Source organism: Condylura cristata, unplaced genomic scaffold (genome assembly GCF_000260355.1).
Source record: "Condylura cristata isolate star-nosed mole 26May11 unplaced genomic scaffold, ConCri1.0 scaffold00019, whole genome shotgun sequence".
NCBI classification, from domain to species: domain Eukaryota; kingdom Metazoa; phylum Chordata; class Mammalia; order Eulipotyphla; family Talpidae; genus Condylura; species Condylura cristata.
Window position 1 is genome coordinate 5294892 of NW_004567120.1, and position 6074 is coordinate 5300965.

Genomic DNA, 6074 nt, shown 5'->3' on the forward strand with positions numbered 1-6074 from the left:
GCCATCAGGGAGGGCCGTGCATAGGCTGTTTTAAGGTATTTAAAATAATTTACCCCAAACTGTAAGGAAATATTAAGAAGTTTTCCTTTATTTTTGCCAATCTAAAAACAATAGATTTATAGATTTTAAAGATAACTACAACTGGGTGTACATGTAGATACAAAATAAGAGATCAACAGAGTACAGTAATTGCTATTGTAGATTTCCTTACAGATGACAGATATAAATTATAACACTTATTTGTCTTGTTCCTAGGTCACTGACTAATCCAGGCAATTTTGCTACTAGATGGTACAAGGATGACTCCATTTGCACATACAGATTTCAGTTTTGTCTTGAAATTTTATGAAAACTGGAAAGGTCTTGGGGTATCAGTGACAGCTTCTGGATATACAAATCTCTACAGCTCCATCTTATGCAAATAAATCCTTCTATAATTTTCATTATTTACTTTCAAAGTAATATTCATAAAGTGTATTCAATGGAAGTATACCACCAATTACATGTTTAGCTAACAGACTCTATTGTAAATCAAAATCAATAATTCAAATACATTAATCCTGCTGTGGAGTACACTACATGACAATATAATTCCATTTGGTAGTATAATAAAATTCTAAAAGTAGAACTGATAAAATATTTAAATGCATTTTTAAAAAATCACAGTATGCTTTTCAAGCAAGACTGACAGACTTCGATTTTTAAAAATACCTAAATGTAAACCTAAGACACTTTTTAACAAAATAAGCTGCACAAATAAATGAAAAGTAATCATACCTATGGATTGGAAGAATTAAAATGTGTAAAATGGACATTTTACCCAAATTTAGTGAAATCTTTATATTTCTATGGCATTATACAAAGAAATACAGCAAACAGTACTGAAATTTATATGGAATCACAAAAGGCCCTGAAGAGGCAAAGCTATCTAACAAGAAAAAAACAGAGGTTTTATACACCCAGGCTTCAAACTAGACCACAAAAAGCTTTATTAATCAAACCATTATGCAATAAAATAGACATGAAAGTCACTGGATTAATATTAAGAGCCCAGAAATATACCCATACAAGTATGGACAGTTTATTTAAAACAAAGGAATCAAGCACATAAATGGAGAAAGCAAAATATCTTCAGCAAATGGTATTAGAGGTGAGGAGAATATAGCATCAGAGGAGGTCCGTTGCTTTGCTTCTGGGAGGAAAAGCTAAGGTACAATCAAGAGCACTGAAATCTTGAAGATTTTGTAAATATGGGTGAAACTGGAATGCTACCTAATCATTGGAGAACAACACTGATCATGACAGAAGGAACACTGAGGAAATGCAGCTCTGTATCACATACCTAAAAGAAATATTCCAAAAAAAACTGAAAAAGAAATAGAACTAAAAAACTGAGGGCCAAAAGACATACCCACATAAACCAATAATCACCCTAAGTGTAAATCAAAAGAAAAAAGACTGATTGTTTGGGTTAGAGAATGAAATCAAATTTTCTGCCATTTCCAAGATGTGCAATCTAGCTCCAAAGATAAAATAGAATCAGCATAAAAGGTTGGAAAACAATCCTAAAAACAAATGAGACCCAAAGAAAGGCAAGAATAGCCACACTTACATCAGCTATAATAAATTTCCAGCAATAAAGGGTAACAAGTGACAATGATGGGCACTATAACATGATTCAGGAAACAATAAATCAGGAATATATAACAATCATGGATACATATTCACCAAATGCAGGAGCATGTAATAGAGAGAGAGAGAGAGAGAGAGAGAGAGAGAGAGAGAGAGAGAGAGAGAGCGCAACAATTATCACATCTGAAAGACAGTGAGTGATAGCAACAAAATTATGACTAGAGACTTCAATATTCCACTTTCACCAATGGACTAAAGAACCAGGTAGAAAATAAACAAGAAAATAAGATTTAAAAAAGGAATTGGACCGCATGAGTTTAATAGGTATTTATAAGGCAGTAGACACCCAAAACTGAATACATATTATTCTCAACTGCGCATGGGACAATCTCCAGGATAGGCCACATATTGGGTCACTAAGTAACTATCTACTAATTCATGAAAATTGAAGTCATTTCAACTATTTTCAATGGTATCACCTAGAAGGCAAAGAAATTTTTAAAAATTACTTTAAGACAAATGAAAACAAGGACACCACCTGCTAGAACATGTAGGAAAAGCAAAATCAGTAATAAGAGGATCTGTATAGCAATAAAGGCCTACAAGATAAAAAAGCTCAAATAAATAATCTCCCTCACTTTATGAAATTAAAAAGCAAAAAGATGAAAAAGTGAAACCAAAACCCAGTAGAAGAAAAAAATATAAAGCAGAAATAAAAGAAACAGAAATCAAAAAGTCACTCCAAAATATTAGTGGCATCAGAAACTTGCTTCTGAGGGTGAGCGCTCACTCACACTCTAGCATGTGAAAAGAGAGAATGTGACTATTTGCAATCCTGGAAGTGAGCTATTACCAGAAACTGAACTGAACAGCACACCTTGATCTTGAAATCCTATTCTCCAGAAATATGAGAAATAAATTCCTAGTGCTTACATCAAAAATGAATAAATCAATTCAAAAAATGTTTTTTCATGTGTTATTATAAGCTTTCTAAAATAAGCAGCATACCTAAACATTACATTCTATTTATTGTCTTAACTTAGAATGGTTTGTTTTATTAATTACTATGCAAACTGGTTACAAGCTAAAATATGAAGAAAGGATTCACAGAATGTAGATATAATGAAAAAATGTCAGAGAAAGGACTCTTGCCTGATATTGAACAATGTTTTGTTTGTTAAGTAATAATATTAATAACCTATAGCAATTATTTTCAAATATATAGGTTATAATATATTTCTGCTTTGCTCTTATTGTTCATGTTCTTCAACCACATACTTTGATGTGGTAATGGGATGTTGCCTCCAAGTGAAGCACCAGTAAAAGTGAAATCTGTGCAAAGCCTCTTAAACAATCATCACATTTTCTTCCAGTTAAAACTAAGCTCCTTAAAATAATGCAGTTTGAATCCCAAGGGGTAAGATAATGACAACTGATATTTTCTATAACAGTAGTTTTATAACTATTATGATAGGCTCTGATCCCATATGTAGGAATGAAAACTGTTAGTGATAGTCAATATAAAGCAGCTATTTCAAGATACAATGCAAAAAATCTAGAAGATAAATATTTTAAGAAAAGATACATGATGCTTTGTCATAAAAATATAGAGAAACAAAAGTAAAATAGGTATTTTTGAATTGAAAAAATCTCATAGCACCATTTCTAGAATATTGTTCCTTTGATCTTGTTTCTGAGGACAGTCTACTTGGAAGCTGCCCCCTTATAGATATTCCCTCTGATTCATATTTAGTGTTATTCAGTCAAAGGAAGGTCCTTTCCCTGACAGATGATAAATAAGTTTTCACATATATACAGTTTCTATAGCAATATTACTTTGCTTCTCAAGATATTACTTTCTTGGTTAAAAAAGACTATATATGGCTATAAATATTTCACATAATTATCTAGGTCTTCAGGGAGAGGATAAAGAAATAAATGGCATGGTATCACCACCCCTTAGAGGGTTATTAAATCCAGTTCAGGAGTCTAGTCTAACAAATACACACACACACACACATACACACTCCCCAAATAATACAATACAGTTATAAGAAAGTGACAAATATAAGAACTGATATAGAGGCTCTAGAAAAGATGAGCTTAGTATGGTTTGAGTTAGACTTGGAAGTCACTGATGGAGAGGTGTAACTTGAGCTTATCTTTCAAAGTATGTAAGATTTGAAAAGACAGAAGAGAAGGCATCACAACTGAAGGGAGTGATAGTAGTATAAAGAGCCAGGTTCTGGAGGTAGTTTGTTCAGAGGCTATTAAGAGTTGTGCACTGTGGTCTATGAAAACTGCTCATGAAATCTCTGAAATTCAAATGGAAATGGGATTGGAGCAATAGAAAATAGGAAGCCAATAATATTTTGGAGAATTTAAAAAAACGGTTTGAAAGAAGAGTTCATGAACAATTAATCTGCAAGGACGATTAGCAACTTGGAGCAGAGATAAAGGCTGGCGAGGAAGCTCTAGAAGTGACTAGTGCTGATGAAAGTTTACATTTTAGAATAAGGAAAGATAATAGGAGAGGGCTTTCATAGGGAAATTTACCGGATGATAACTTAACTATGAGAAATGGGGGGAAATTCAGATTTTTTTTTTCTGTGAAATAGCCAGGAGTTCCTTATCAAACAGTGAAACAGAATTAATAACACTAAAATTTCCCCAGCAAGGGCAGGCATGCAGGGTTCTCCTCACTATTGCTGAGTAACATAGTCAATGAAGATTTGTACAGGGTCTCTAAAATTAAGATTTCACTTGGTGTTCTCATAGGGACAAAGAGGAAGAAGGATTTAGCACCAAACCTGAGAAGCAGAGAGACATCCCATATAAGAGATCATTGCTAGAAAAAGAAAATGGCAAGAAAGGAAAATGTCTTACACTGAGTCTCTATATTGGAAATTCTTAGTCTTTCCAGAGTTTCACGATCACTGAGTGCATCCCAAGTAAGAGTTCTTCGAAGATAAAAAGTTGAATTAACTTGAATAACTGCTTATGTTTCTCCAAATGTTAGTAATTTCCCTCATATTAGTAATTTCTATTCCACAAATTCCTCTCCATGCTCCTTCCATTATTCCAAACCTGATTCAGTACAGTAAGAATTTGCCTTCCCAAATTCTGGGTCTAGGTATATTCAATAGATCAGATTCACAGTAATCAGCTGATAACTCCACATCTACAGGAGCCTGAAACATCACTACGCTAACTCCCCAACCCTTCTCATTTTCTGCCCAGACAGAGTTTAGCCCCACCCTCTTCAGGAAACGATAAAAACGCTTGCGCGAACTCCAAGCTTATTCCCTCCCGGAACTCTCACCCTTCCCAACCCCCTTCCCCCGCCCCTCCAAGATTTTAATGCGCAGGCGTGGAGCCTTGGTGCGTTTGCGTAGGGCTTTGAGAAATCTAGTGTCCAGTGTAATATAGAAGTAGTAGAATTCACCCCCGCCCAACACACACACACACACACACACACACACACACACTTCTTTCTTCAGCGACAGAAGCACACTGCTTTTTACTCTGGGACAGAAGCGAGATTCAAACGTAACCCTCCGTGGGAGCATGGTCCTAGCTCTCGCTGTGCCCACGGTATCTCTCTATCTTCAGCTCATTTCTAACCTCAAGCTGCCGCCAGCTTTCCATCAGAGGGTAGAGGCAGGTCTCTACCCAAAAGCCGCACGAGTTTATTGGCAATCTCTTTAGGCCTCTGAATCTACCGGCCTCCCATTGGTCAGAGCTCTAGCTCAGTCCCTTGCTCGCCCTCCTTTTCACCCTTCACACCCACAACGGCTGGGTGCTTACCTCGGGTGTGGTGCGGTCACGGGAGGGATCACGAGATCCTAGATCAGGCCAGCGCTGGGGCAGACGGATTCGGCGAGATTTTTCCTGGGTCTCCTCTGCCTTCCCAGACAATGAAATCAGCGTGTCCGATCATCAATTCTCATCATGATCGTGACGTCACAAAAGACAGCGGCCAATAGGAGGCCAAGATCAGCTGAGGACAGTCCCTGGCCTCAGCCCAGAACCCAAGAGTGGGGAGGGGGTGGAGAGATAGCTGCCTGCTGTGGGACCGCTTCTTCCCCACATTTATCACCTGCATCCAAAGCCGCTCTGTGCCTCTCCTTTCTAAAGAGCCATGAAAGCTCAGCATCCCTGTGACTATAATAGTTAAATGTCAGCCATTTGAGCAGGTGCTGCCTGGTCTTCCAACGTGAGGTTCACTTTCAGCAGAATTTTTGCATGCTGCCAAAATCAATCGACCATATACAGAAATAAAACCTTTTGTGGTTAGTGTTAAATTGGCATAAATATTCAGGGTTACTAAAATAAAGGTATTGATAGAACCCTTGAAATTTGTCATAAACCTAGTGTACTTGTTACATGTGACCAAGGCAATAAATTAAAATCATGGGTTCTGTTCACCTAACTCAATCCCT

The 6074-nt window shown here is 36.6% G+C and overlaps 1 protein-coding gene across 1 annotated transcript in view; it reads right to left on the bottom strand.

The window, feature by feature from the left end:
• HDX (highly divergent homeobox) overlaps nucleotides 1-5577 on the bottom strand; it is a 110104-nt gene extending 104527 nt beyond the window's left edge. The window contains exon 1 of the mRNA XM_004685621.1: nucleotides 5440-5577. The gene's annotated coding sequence lies outside the window, so the exon portion shown is untranslated. The remainder of the gene's footprint in view (nucleotides 1-5439) is intronic.
• Nucleotides 5578-6074: the final 497 nt, after the last annotated feature.